General features: G+C 37.9%; 1 protein-coding gene across 2 annotated transcripts in view; it reads left to right on the plus strand.

The window, feature by feature from the left end:
• Nup205 (nuclear pore complex protein Nup205) overlaps window positions 1-14,812 on the plus strand; it is a 738,550-nt gene that overhangs the window by 514,494 nt on the left and 209,244 nt on the right. The gene's annotated exons all lie outside the window — the stretch shown is intronic.

A 14,812-nucleotide genomic window follows, 5' to 3' on the forward strand; every position in this document is an offset into this window, starting at 1 on the left:
TTTGGTTTGTTTTATTGTGAATGGTTTAAATCTCTGTTTGGTGATATTTCACATAAATTTGGACCTGGTGCCCATCAAGGGGGCACCGCTAAATTTCTATTTAATTGGCTTTAAATTTCAATGAATTATTATTCGTATAATTAGATTTTCTAAATTAATTTAGAGTTTCCGTTGCAATATATTTTTATTCTTGTTACCTTTCTCTTCCCTCCCTGTTAGATTTGAATCTAGGTTTAATTTTGTTTTTTCGCTCTTGTCTTGCCGTACTGGTGGCATTTTATTTCATTTTATTATTTTAAACGTTATTCTAATTTATATGACTATATATATGCAGAGAGAGAGAGAGAGAGAGATTCGGATCTAACAGGCAGAAAATTGAGTAGGGGTGCCGCAAAATAAATAAATTACTTAGGGGTACCATTTATTAAAAAAAGGTTGAAAACCAGTGAGTTAAGTGATAGCTAAGTTCATGCAACACACAAGTAAGAAAAAAAATAACAGTGATTATTTTAGATGAGAATAAAAAAAAAAAAAAAAAACTTGCTTTAAAATTACCACTCCAAATAAATACAAAGGAAAATGGTAGGCACAAAATCAACATAAAATGCAATTATGCAAAAACTCTTGATAATCTTTTTCCATATTATTGATCAGTCTGTTGTTTCCAGATAAAGCCAACAAAGAATGATATGTGTAGGCATTGTTTGTGAACAGTCAATTTTAAAATGATGGCACTCCTTCCAATTATGCAGCAATGTAGAGATGTGATCTGTAATCTGATTTAGCAGAAGCATATGATGCAAGAAGGCAAACTTAAACAGCATCAGCCAAAAAGAAGAAAAGGATCCCATTTCACATGCATCCATTTGCTCTAAAAGTTTGTTCCAATTTGAATTTATGTCCCCCCAGCTTTGTAATCTGAGCTAGAGGAAGAATCCCTGCTCAAACCATTCAAGGCCTTATACACCTCAGTAAGATCACCTTACAGATGCCTAGTCTTCAGATGTAAGCATCTGAAGACTAGGCATCTGCAAATAAACAATTTGCAGAACTTAAGCCCTTCTTGTTAGAGGATCTCTGTTCCCCACACCAATCTTGTTGCCCTTCTCTGTACTCGGTCTAACAACTCTACATCCTTCCTAAAATTAGGCCTCCAGACCTGTATGTAGTACTCAGGGTGTGGCCCGACCATTGCCTTATACAAAGGGATAATCACCCCCCCCTTATCCCTACTAGCAAAATTCCCGTATTCATATCTGACTGCACAGTTACCCCAGGTCTTTTTCATTCTCTACCACACAGTTGGTATGTTTCTCTGGGGTTACTTCTACCCATATGCAGTACTTTGCATTTGTCCTTGTTAAGCTTCAGTTGCCATCTCTCAGCCCATCTACCCAGGCCCCGGGTGCCAAGCGTTCCGTGGCCAAGCGATTAAAGTGCGTTCATTGAAGCGATCTTTTCAAAAAGCTTTTGCTATATAGAGTTTCTTTTTGTTGTGATTACCGTTTCTTTCATTTTATACTAGAGTAGCTCTTTGACACTACAGGAAGTAGGCAAAGGCCCAGAAAGGGAAGTTACCTTTCTGTTTCTTTTTATATCTCTCACTAACACAACTAACAGCCGCTTGGTCACCTCGTGGCACTGCTCCTGCCTCCCCGTGGCGGGGCCAGAAACCTGGAAGGAAAAGTTATCCTTCCAGGGCTAAAAGGAGCAATCATGGAAAACGAAAATTTCCCTCCTCTAAAGGCTGCAAATCCTATGGATTTGCAACAAAATTGTGACAATCAAAACCGTAAAAGGATGAAAACTGATGTACCTGAAATGGAATACCCATCTTTCCTCATAATGCATTCTTTAACGAATCAATCATTAGGTACACTATCTCCCTTCTACATACAAAAATGTTTAGAAAGTGTAGCCGGATCACCAAAAATGGTACGCAGACTGAAATCTGGTGACTTATTAGTTGAAACCACCAACCGCAAACATTCTGAGTCTCTCCTCAAACTAACATCATTTGGTGGAGTCCCCACTAAGGTTTCTCCTCATGCCACCCTTAATACCTCTAAAGGAGTCATATCCGAATGGGACCTATTGAACGTCAAAGAGGAAGAGATTGTTCAAGAACTCCAAGACCAGAAAGTAATTCAAGCGAGACGAATAATGTTAAAGAAGGATGGAGAATTTGTACCCACTCGCAGCATTATTCTTACTTTTTCTACACCGAACCTACCTTCATCAGTAAAAGCTGGATACCTAAACTGCCGCATCCGCCCTTATATCCCCAATCCTATTCGATGCTACAAGTGTCAGAAGTTTGGGCATTCCCAAACTGTCTGCCGAGGAAATTCAGTATGTTCAAACTGCGGATCAAAGGAGCATATTCATACCGATTGCAATGCTGAATCATCGCTATGCCCAAACTGCAAAGGCAATCATTCAGCATTCTCTAAATCCTGTGAGCAATGGAAGCTGGAGAAAACAATCCAGAAATACAAAGTAATTAACAAAGTCACGTATCTCGAAGCGAGAAAACACCTTCTACAAAGCATACCTAAACGTTCATATGCTGAGGCATCCAAAAGATACCAAACGGTTTCAACTCAGACGGATACAACTGTTCCACCAAAAGTGTCAATTTCTGACTGGGCTCGGTCACTCTTATCATCTGCACCACAATCCACAAAACAAACTGTCGACAGGACTAATAACACACCAATCTCAATACCACCTACTACTCAAGCTCCAGCTATTTCAGGACAAATGGAAAACTCAGATTATGCCAGAAAGAAATCATCTGATACCACAAATATGGATGTTGCAGAGAATAATACCTATGGTGAACCCATTCTAGATCTATATGCTGAAGACGACATGGACACACGTCCATTCTTCCCAAAAAAGGAAAAAATAAAATTTGACCGTCAAAAACAAAGCATGTCTAAAAAACAGACGGATTCGACTGCTAACTCTAAACCTAAACAATGAATAACATAATCCAATGGAATTGCAGAGGGTTTCGTAGCAACATAGATGACATATACGAGTTAATCGACCGTTATCATCCTGTGGGTATATGCCTACAAGAGACAAATTTAACACATCAAGTATCTGTATCAATTAAAAATTATACTCTTTTTCGTCAAGACAGGTCCACAACAAAAAATGCTCATGGAGGAGTAGCCATACTGATAGACTCAACAGTTCCTTGTAAGAAAATTGTTCTCCAAACTTCCCTAGAAGCCGTCGCAGCTCGTATAGTGGTTGGCACTGCTATAACGATCGTCTCAATCTATCTTCCACCCAATAAACCATGTTCAATTCAGGAACTGGAAAACCTTATTCTGCAATTACCTTCTCCCATCTTCCTGTTAGGAGACTTTAACGGTCACAATCCATTATGGGGATCTCCTGTCTCAGATAGACGTGGAGAGCTCATTGAAATGTTACTAGACAGACAGAATTTAACATTACTGAACACTGGCTTATCCACTTACATTCATTTTCCTACTGGTTCAACCTCGGCAATAGATCTTTCGCTATGCTCTCCTATCCTCTTCCCAAGTGTCGAGTGGACAATACATGACAATCCTCTGAACAGCGACCACTATCCTGTCATATGCCGAATTCAAACCACCCATTCTAAAACAACCGAAACCCAAACGAAATGGAAATTTTCCAAAGCAGAATGGGCAAAATATAAAAATTATGTCTCTTTTAATGATAACATTATTGAGTCTTCTCCCGTCGATACCGTCACAGAGCATATAACAGCACAGATACTTAGAGCTGCAACAGTCGCCATTCCGCAGTCTCAACTAGGAAACCGCAAGCAGATCAATCATTGGTGGAACAAAGACTGTTACACGGTTAAAAGAGAAAAAAATGCAGCATGGAACCAATTCCGCAAATACCCAACCACTGTCAACCTTATTAATTATAAAAGACTTAGAGCCAAAGCACGATACATCCACCGAAAAGCCAAAAAAGACTCTTGGATAAAATTCGCTTCAACAATTAACAAAGATACAGACTCCAGAATAATTTGGAAAAAAATAAGGCAGTTGAATGGCAAATATCTTAAATCACCTTCAGCTATTCTTAACTGGAATGGGAAGGAGATCTCTGATCACACAGAGATTGCAAACACCTTAGGAACTGCGTTCTCTGAGTTGTCCGCCTCAATAGCTTATCAGCCATCATTCCAAAAAATTAAAGCCGAAGCTGAGAAATTCAAAATAAATTTCAAAACTACCTATTCTTTGCCTTATAATCAACCACTCACACTATCTGAACTGAAAGAATCCATAAATACCTCTAGAAACAGCGCCCCTGGCCCTGATGGTATTTACTATATAATGCTGAAACATCTACATGAGAAATCTCTGTCCTCACTCCTAAAATTCTACAATAGGGTCTATTCTGAACACACATTCCCCTGTTCCTGGCAACATTCTTACGTAATAGCTGTCCCTAAACCAGGAAAAGATCACTCGGCTCCATACAACTATAGACCGATATGTCTAACCAGCTGCTTGAGTAAAACTTTGGAAAAAATGGTGCACCGCCGATTAACATGGTACCTGGAGAAACGAAACATAATCGGCAGCAATCAATTTGGCTTTCGGAGGAATAGATCATCTTTAGATCTTATGGTAAAGGCGGAATCAAACATAAGAAATGCGTTTATTAGAAATCAACATCTGGTCATGGTTTGTCTTGACATAGAAAAAGCTTTCGATACCACATGGCGTTATGGAATCCTGAAGGATCTCTATACTATTGATATGAGAGGCCATTTACCATCTTTTATTGAACACTTCCTTCGCCACAGGTCTTTCCAAGTCCGATACCATCAGGCTCTGTCACAAACATACATACAAGAAGAAGGAATCCCACAAGGCTCTGTACTCAGTGCCACTTTATTTGCAGTGCGAATCAACAATATCACAAACAGAATTCCAAACACTGTCGACTCATATCTCTACGCTGATGACCTTACCTTATCCTGTCATTCCCAGAATATGAATTATATCGAGAGGCACTTACAAATATCAATAAATAATATTGAACTGTGGATGACCCAAAATGGATACAAGCTATCAAAGCAAAAGTCTACAGCTATCCACTTCTGCAACAAGCGCAAAATCCATCCAGATCCTGAGCTACTCTTGGACAGTCATCCTATTCCAATCATGAACAATATTCGTCTCCTAGGACTAATTTTCGATAAGAAGCTAAATTTCCAAGACCACATCAAAAACCTACGAACTACTTGCATCAAGAAAATGAACGTACTCAGGGTAATCTCCAGTACATCATGGGGTGCAGACCGTTACACTTTGCTCCGTGTATACAGATCCATAATTAGATCTTGGCTGGATTATGGAGCACCTGTTTATAGCTCTGCTAGAGAGAGTACCTTAGCTCGTCTTGCTCCCATCCAACACACTGCTCTTAGGATTGCTCTAGGTGCATACAGAACATCGCCAGTTCAAAGTCTGTATGTTGAGGCCCACGAACCTCCACTGAATATCAGAAGAAAGATGTTATTGATGGCATACTCTGTTAAAATTAAAAGTCACCCCACACATCCTATTTGGCCACTACTACATGATCCTCAGTACATAATCCACTATGCAAACAAACCAAGAACAATTCAGCCTACTGGTATCAGATTCCATAATCTAACAGAATGCTGGAATATTCAACTTCATAATGTTCTCAGTGAGTTAAGAGATCCAGACCCTCCGTGGATTACCTTCACGCCTTCTTGTGATGATTACTTTGAGCAGTGGGGAAAAGGTGCTATATCAGATATCAACATCCAACAGCTACATCTTGTCCATACACAGAATTATTCCCTCTTTACTAAGATCTATACTGATGGCTCTAAGTCTGGTAATAAAGTGGGTGCAGCTGCTGTCTTCCCTAACAGAACTATTTCAATTACACTTCCTGCAGAATGCAGCAGTTATACTGCTGAACTTCATGCCATTAAGCTTGCCTTGGAACACATTTCACTCCTTTCAATCAATAAAAGCATCATATATACGGATTCCAAAAGTGCTCTCTCAGCTCTCAAAAACACGACACCTCACAATCCTTTGCTAAAAATCTTAAGACATGCGCTGATACGTCTTCACGAACATCATCAAACTGTTGTCTTCTCTTGGATTCTAGGTCACAGCGGTATTAAAGGAAATGAATGCGCAGATAATGCTGCAAAACATCCCTCCAGCATAAATTCAACAAATGACCTTGTCCCGTATACTGATTGTAGATGCAATATCCAAAAAAAATGTATGGAGCAGTGGGCACTTATGTGGAGAAATCAAACACAGAACAAGCTGTTTCAGCTGAAACCTGAACCACAATTATGGAATTCCAGCCTGCGTAAAAATAGAAAAGAAGAAGTAATTCTAGCCAGAAGCCGAATAGGCCATACTCACCTCACTCATCTTTCTTTGCTCACAGGAAACGATCCTCCGCAATGTACGCACTGCTTGAAACCACTGACAGTAAAGCATATACTCATTGAATGTAGCTTGTTTAATAATGTCCGACAGTGTATTTTCAGCTCCTTGTCAAATTTACAAGAACCGTTGTCACTCAGCCGCATAATAGGCAATAATGCAAACCTCTCCGAATTCTTTTTGTACCTGAAACGAATTCAAATGTATGATAAATTTTAACTGCTCCCAGAGCAGTCATCACATACAGCTTCACTACCTTTGGTAGGCGCAATATGGCCAAAGTAGCCCTTGCGCCAGAAACTCCCATAACAACAACAACAACAACCATCTACCCAGCTTTTCTAGATTCCGTTACAGTAGCATACTGTCTTTGACAGCCCTGCCAACCTTTGTATCGCCTGCAAACTTGGATATTAAGCCTGATATACCTTCATCAGTATCATTGATAAATATACAAAACAGCAGTGGGCCCAACACCAATCCCGGGGGACTCCACTAATAACATTAGTCCACGAAAAGCAATGTCCATTGATTATCACTCTTTGTTGTATCCCTCGCATTATATTCAAAACCAGAGTATTACCAGGGGTGGTATATTGAGGTTACACTGTATTTAGAATTTAAAAAATGTTTAAAATAATTCTTGTATAACAATCAGTACAAAAAAAAAAAAAAAAAAAAAAATCATGTACCAGGTACATGATAGGTTGCTGCTGCTCTACTCTGAGACTGATAGTGTCACTGATAATGTCACAGCAGCAGCGGTTAAAAACGTCTTTACTGCAGGAACTCATTATGAAACTGGTACAGTAAAATAAATAAAAAAAGTATTGCTGCATTATTTTATTGAAAAAATAATTTCAGCACAATGAAATGATTCGTATAAAATATATTATAATAACACTAAAATTATTGGTCTGTGGTAACTAAAATAAGATATATAATTTTGACACTCAAATGATTTTAATTCCTGAGTGAATACTCCTTTGATTGTCATTCCATTATATGTAGTATTTACTAAAATATTTGACTTAATATCTAAATATCTTTCAAAAATTTACAAAACTTCTTTCCAGCCTCAGAATTTAATTCTAGATTGAAGTATATTGAACTTCAATATACAATCCAGTGGCTCTTCCAATAATTTTGCACCTTCAATGGAATATGGCATCAAATTCTTGTTTATGAATTTTTGATTTATATCTAACGACATCCCTGGAGTGATGTATTTGGCAATGATGAAAATAGATTCACTATTGAATTTGCACAAAGATCCACAAATGTCTCCAATTTCATCTGATTCCACTGTTGCATTGCTGCTATTATGTTGTGCAAAAATATGCGGTGTTCCGATGATAGTTTGAACGTTCACATTGATATATAACACCACCACCACTACGAATATCCGACCTTTTAAATTGAGTGACACATTGAAATGATTTAAGTAATATATGTTCATCATTATCCAACCACGTTTCACTTAATATCAATATTTTGGATTGTTGTAAGATTGTGTCTGTTTTGATATCTCGAACACGGGCCCATAAACTTCATACATTCATTAAAGATATAGATATATACCACTTTAATGAAATCTTGCAGTTCATCCTGTAGAGACAGTAGCTTATTATTTTTCAAGTGATCTAGTTCAGCACAAAGTTCTATATTACTAGTAGCTTTGCCATTGTGAAATGTGAAATTGTCGTGGGGATTTGTAGTATATAAACCTTGCAATGAGGTCACTCAAGATAATGCCACATATACAAGTTGCTGTTGACGATCTTTCTCATAATTATATACAGCTTTGTCGAAGGTCCCTCCTTGAGATTTATGTATAGTCAAAGCACAATCACATTCTAAAGGAAATTGTGTATATCTACATGTTAATTTCCTATTGTTCTTGAATGGAATCGTAGTTGATCATTTTATAATAGGTACGGTTGTTGTTATTGTTGTTGTTATTTGGTTTTTAGGAGTATTAGCAACTAAGGCCATATTTCTCTGGGGATATGCAGTGGTCATTCCCTGACCTTTCCGCATCCTCCGTATTTGGTGGTCATGGGCTTGACAGTAGGTACGGATTGACTAGGTAAATGTTTATTTTTCACATATTGTTTATAACAAGATTGAAAATTATGTCCTATTTTTGACTCAAGAAATTTCATTCATACTCGTTTAACTGTTTCGTCGTCCTCAAATTTGAAATATAATAAAGTACTGATTGCACTGTTTGCCAATCCATCGACCACATCTATGTTTGTAGTAATCATGTACGGTTTTCCTTTCAATAATTCTTGAATGCATGGAAGTCCTGCAGTTTCAGTCACTGATATTTTATGAATTTTATTTCAAATCCCTTGCGGACATAAATTAGTAGCATCTTCTTTGGTAACAAATCTCGATTCTGTAATTTTAAGTTCATCTTGTAATAACACTTCTCCATTGCCTATTTTTGTAAGAATTTTAGAAAATGTACTATTGGACTGTCGAATAACTTATAATCTCTAATGACTTGTTTATAAATTCTTTCAATTCCAATATAGAACGAGTAATGTTAGCTGTTATTCCTACTGATTTAAGTGCAATTTGAAAATTTTCTGCGCATTTGCATAATTTTCATTGCCATATATAGCAAATGTTGGAGAGTTATTCCACAATGATCAGATCTATGAATTTCACTCGATGGCATCATAAAGGGAGTAATTTTCAATCCATTTTTAAATTTTCATGCGTGTCCAAAATATATAGCTGGAAAAGAAAGTTCTTCTGCATGTATATCAAATATGAAACTTGTTGGAGATGATTTCTGACCTGGTGCTATACATAAATATTTATCTTCAGACCATAATAATGTTTGTTGTTGAATTAACAATAGTTCATCATCATTGTTGACAGGTTCCACAATTTCATCTGAATGATCCTGTTCACTATCATCATTTGTCTCCAAGAAATCATCGCTCACTTTTATGCTGTAGAATTTATACAAAGGCGAATTTATCAAATACCGTAACTATATTTTGGCTATTTCCTTCTGCCCACATCCTTGTAGATATGATGATTTATATATGAGTCTTTGTTTTACACAAACATTAATGGCATAATCATCATCTAATTTTCTAGGTAATTGATGAACCATCGTATTTATGGTAACTGGTACATTTATTACTTGTCCAATGAGCCCATATTGTCCATGTTCATAATGTAAATGATGAATTTGTAGCATCATCTTGATGTCATTTGATATCACCAAGGGTAATCTTGGTGATATCAAATGCTCAGCTACAACATGCAGTGGAGGCAAATGAATAGGATATGTTGGATATATAAATCCATTTGACGTGGCCATAGTTGGTATCCATCCCTCTTTTAATGAAGTATGACATGAAAGTACTCACTTCTTGTAAATGAAATTCATTTTGAAGTAATCCATATGAAGTTGTTGGAAATGGTTTCAAATCTAATTGAAACCATAACTGATCACAAACATTACAACTAAATCCAAATGAGTTTTTGTACACTAGTTTTTAACTCACTGTTAGGTCATGTAGACACTATAGGGATGTAATCAGGAATCTCATTATTAGCCATTGCTAATTTCACTTCTTTTTTTTTTTTTTTTTTTGTGCATGATATTTCTTCATTCGTTCTGCTGGAGATTTAGATTCCTGATAAGTATCGGGCATAGTAGAACTCTGTGGTTGAATTTCATTATTATTTGGAATAGTTGGAATTTCTAATTTCCTTTTGTTGTTCACGATATTAGTTCACTAATTTCCTGTTCACGATATTAGTTCATTATTTCAACTCTAGTTTTTTTGGGTGCAGTTTGAGAACTACCAGGTATAACGAAACACTCTTGTTGAATTTCATCTGGATTCACATTTCTGTCCAACTTCCCTTTCTTTCTTTCGTGATATTCCTTCAAACGCTGGGCTGTAGATTTTGGCACAGTCACTCACGTATTAATCATTATGCTGATATAATGGTATAACGTAGCACATCACTGCTCAATTGTACTTGTTGCATCACTGCAGAACAAGTACAATGCATATGTGGTGCCTCCGTAGCCAGGTGGGCAGGAGCAGCAATGCGTAGCACACGATTCTTGATTAGACCAGGGCTCGAGCCCATGACCGCCAAATACAGAGGATGCGGAAAGGTCAGGGAATGATCACCGCATATCCCTGGAGCAATATGGCCTTAGTTGCTAATGCTCCCAAAAAAACCAAATAACAATAACAGTGCATGCGCAGCGGGTTTCATGGTGATTTCTAGGTAACGTAATGCTTTTTTCCAAATAATGCTGGTAAAAACGTTTTTAACATAAAAACTGAAATGGTGTAATCTTTAAGATTTATAATCTTATGAATTGCAAATTTCTTAATTTCAAATAAAGCTGGTACTTGTGTTGTGTAATAACCCAACACAAGTACCAGCGCTGACTCTCTTTAGAAAATACAGCTGCAAGTTACAGGCTCCGAAAAAAACTATAAGTTTTTGCTTTTTATTTACATAATTGTTATTTTATATTGTACTTAATACGTAGTCTTATAGTTCTAATTACGCTGGTTATTTTTATTTTAATTTGTATAAACAGTTTTTGTAGATATACGTAATACTTTATAAAACCGTTATTTCATTCGAATATTGCAGGCATTGTTTTTGTATATAGTGATAGAGAATTCAAATTTTTAATTGAGGTAGTTAGATAGCTCTAACGTATAATTATAGAAACAGTAATACGCTTCACTGTTTCTATTAGATAGCGTAGTATTGACATTTAATTTAATTTAATTTATTGATCTTATTAATTTAAAATATCATGCCCCAAACTAGAGCAGCAAAGCAACGGGCACAAAGTGGCAGGAGTGCTGTGACTCGGGGAAGAACTGCGGGGGGCGATTCTCCAACGCATCACAGCCTAAAAAAATGTGCAACTTGTGAAAGGTTTGCCGAACTATCTGGAACGGAACATGATATTGCCATGGGGGATGTCTTTGTGTGTGCGCGATGTAAGGAGTGTAAGGAAATCAGGCGACAACTCAACGTTGTTATGGGCCTATATGAGAGTTTGAAGGACAGGTTGGATGCCCTCGAAAGATCTAAATTGAGGGGCCCCATCAGGCTCTCAGCTGCCCACATCAACGCCAGAGCTTGCACTTGGTCATCACGCAACACAGCGGCAACCCCCAAGGCAGATTGCGCTGGTCCCAAAGGAACTAGTAGTTGTTGGTGACTCTATTGTCAGGGAAACGGGAAATATATTGTGTAAAAAGGATAGGTGGAACAGGACCAGGGTATGTCTGCCAGGGGCAAAGGTTGATGACGTTGTAGAGCAGATATCATCTGTTAAGGGCACAAAAGGTGATATAGTTGTACACGTTGGCACTAATGATATTAAGAGTAGGAGACCGGCAGAATTACTTAACAAGTACAGGTCACTGTTGAAAAAAAGCCGTGAAGTAGGGTTGAATTTGAAAGTGTCTGCAATTCTGCCCAGACACGATACGAGGGAGTATATGATGAGAGCCTTGTCGATCAATTCGGCCCTGGAAAGATTGTGCAAGGCTCAAGGGGTAGAATTTTTTTCAGCCTGGACTGTACTTGTTAACAGGAGAGATTGCTTCTACAGGGACGGGATACACTTAAATAGAAAGGGTGCAAGAATATTTGCTGATGCTATCGAGGCAGTGTTAGGTGGATCGGAAAACTGATAGCTTGGGGGGATACAAGGACTAATAGTTTAACAGTAGCCGTAGGCAGAGGTGAAGGTGATTCTTGCACAACTTCTATTAGAATAAGTAGCGACCTGGAGCGAGGGGTGTTGGGGGTTTCAGGGACGGATGTCAGTCATCGTGAAACAGGTGGGTATATGGGATGTGTTAGAGTGGCTGGGAATAGGAATAGGTGCATGTATACTTGCATGTATACCAATGCTAGAAGTATAGTAAATAAATTTGATGAATTTGAAGTGTTGGTCAAGACATCAAAGGCAGATATTGTTGGGATATCAGAGACGTGGTGTCACCCAGATATAAGGAATGCCGAACTGGAATTTGGGGAGTACAATGTGTACAGAAAGGATAGACAGGATAGGAAGGGAGGAGGTGTTATGCTGTTAATAAAGAAAAATATAAAATCAAAAGAAGTGCATCCAGTTGATATAGATGAACAGTGCACTGTTGAGTCAGTTTGGTGTGACATAAGCACTGCGAAAGCAAAAATTAGAGTAGGAGTGTGTTATAGGCCTAATGACTCGAATGAGTACAATGAACAATTGTACAGAGAAATAGAGTGGGCTAGTAAATCGGAATGTCTTATAATGGGGGATTTTAACTTCCCAGATATTGACTGGAACTTGTGGGTTGGGCACTCACACACTAGTCAGACTTTTGTGGATTTATTGGATGATTGTTTTCTGCAGCAGCATGTTCGAGAGGCAACCAGAGAAAGTAATACTCTTGATCTGGTTATCAGCAGTGATCATTCATGTATTAGGAATTTGCAGATAAAAGAACCACTAGGTGGCAGTGATCACAATGTACTGACGTGGGATTTACTTAAAGATTTAATTACCATCAGGGGTAAAGGAAAGGGTTTTTGCTTCCGTAAAGGCGAGTACAGTGGTCTCCGACAGTTTTTAAATTCTGTACAGTGGGATCAACTGACGATGTTACCAACAGTAAATTCTAAGTGGGAAGCATTCAAGGAATTAATCGTGAAAGCTACTAAAAGTTTCATACCTATTAAGAAATATTGTTCAAGGTTTAGGCCTAAATGGTTGTCAAATGAACTAATGAGACTCGTAACAGAGAAGAAAAATGCATGGGATGCATATAAATTATCAAGCGACTCAGAAGCCTATGGCAGATATAAGTTAATCTGTAATCAGGTGACAAAGGAGGTTCGGCAGGCGAAGGCAGATTATGAGAAATCCTTGGCAAAAGATGCTAAGAAAAACAGTACTGCGTACAGGTCTGGAGACCTCATTTTAGGAAGGATGTAGATTTACTTGAGCGGGTACAGAGAAGGGCAACAAGATTGGTGAGGGGAATGAAGGGATCCTCTTACCAAGAGAGGCTTAAGTTCTGCAAATTGCAGTGGCTGGAGACTAGGCACCTGCGCGGTGATCTGATTGAGGTATATAAGGCCTTGAATGGATTGAGCACGCTGAATTCTGATGGGATCCTTCCACTTGTTCAGATTACGAACCTAAGGGGGCATAAATTCAAATTAAGAAAAGACAGATGTAGAATAGATGTGCGGAAATTTGCCTTTAGCCAGCGGGTGGTTAATTGCTGGAACAAACTTCCATTTGTCGTTGTGGAAGTTGATAGCTTGAATAAATTTAAGGAGGAACTGGACAGGCATTTGGAGGGAATGGTGTGATTTTTTTTTTTTTTTTTTTGGCTGATGCTGCATAAGCTCATACATTTGCTTTCTTGCATCACATGCCACTACTACTACTACTACTACTACTACCCAAACATGAAAGGTATTGGAACCTGTCGTCGTTGTTGTTATTGGATTTTTAGGAGCATTAGCAACTAAGGCCATATTGCTCCGGGGATATGCGGTGGTCATTTCCTGACCTTTCCGCATCCTCCGTATTTGGTGGATCACAGGCTCGAACCCCGGTCTAATCAAGAAGCGTGTGCTACGCACTGCTGCTCCTGCCCACATGGCTACGGAGGCGCCACTGTAGTACACTATTACCATGTATGGTTGAAGGCAGAGATGATAGAAGATACTTGTTAAAGTTGGACGGGAATTTCTGTAAATTACAGAAATGTTAGAGATTTCTTTATGAAGCTCACCCACCTCAAGTGAGTGATCTTTATAAAGAAGTCTCTAACAATTTCACACTTAGATAATTAGAAACATATAGTTAAAACTTATGATAATATTTCTATAGATTGTAATTTTCAGGAAAAGTATATGATGGAAGGTTATTCCAAAAAACAGAAATAAAAGGTTTAAACGAGCAAGCAGAATGTTAGTTCTATGAGTTTTGGAATGAGCAATAAATGGATATTAACTAGTTGAACCATGTGTTCAGATTTATTTGGAATTTAGAGGTGGGGGAGTGAATTAAATTCCACTTCAAAACAGAAATATAATTTATTTTAAAAATTTTATATTAGTAAATATCCTTTCAGTCTCATCATATGCCTATTTTTTATAGGTTTAATACTATTAACCTATAAAAGGTAACAGCATTTGAGTTATGTAGGTTAGCATTGCTTGTGGATTCCACAACAAATGTTGTGGGGCTGAATGTGGCTCCCATCCCACTAACTCGCATGTCTATTATAAGGTAATTTCTCACTGATACC

The sequence above is a fragment of the Mastigoproctus giganteus genome, chromosome 13 (genome assembly GCF_048544385.1).
Source record: "Mastigoproctus giganteus isolate SK-2022 chromosome 13, ASM4854438v1, whole genome shotgun sequence".
In the NCBI taxonomy this organism is placed as follows: domain Eukaryota; kingdom Metazoa; phylum Arthropoda; class Arachnida; order Uropygi; family Thelyphonidae; genus Mastigoproctus; species Mastigoproctus giganteus.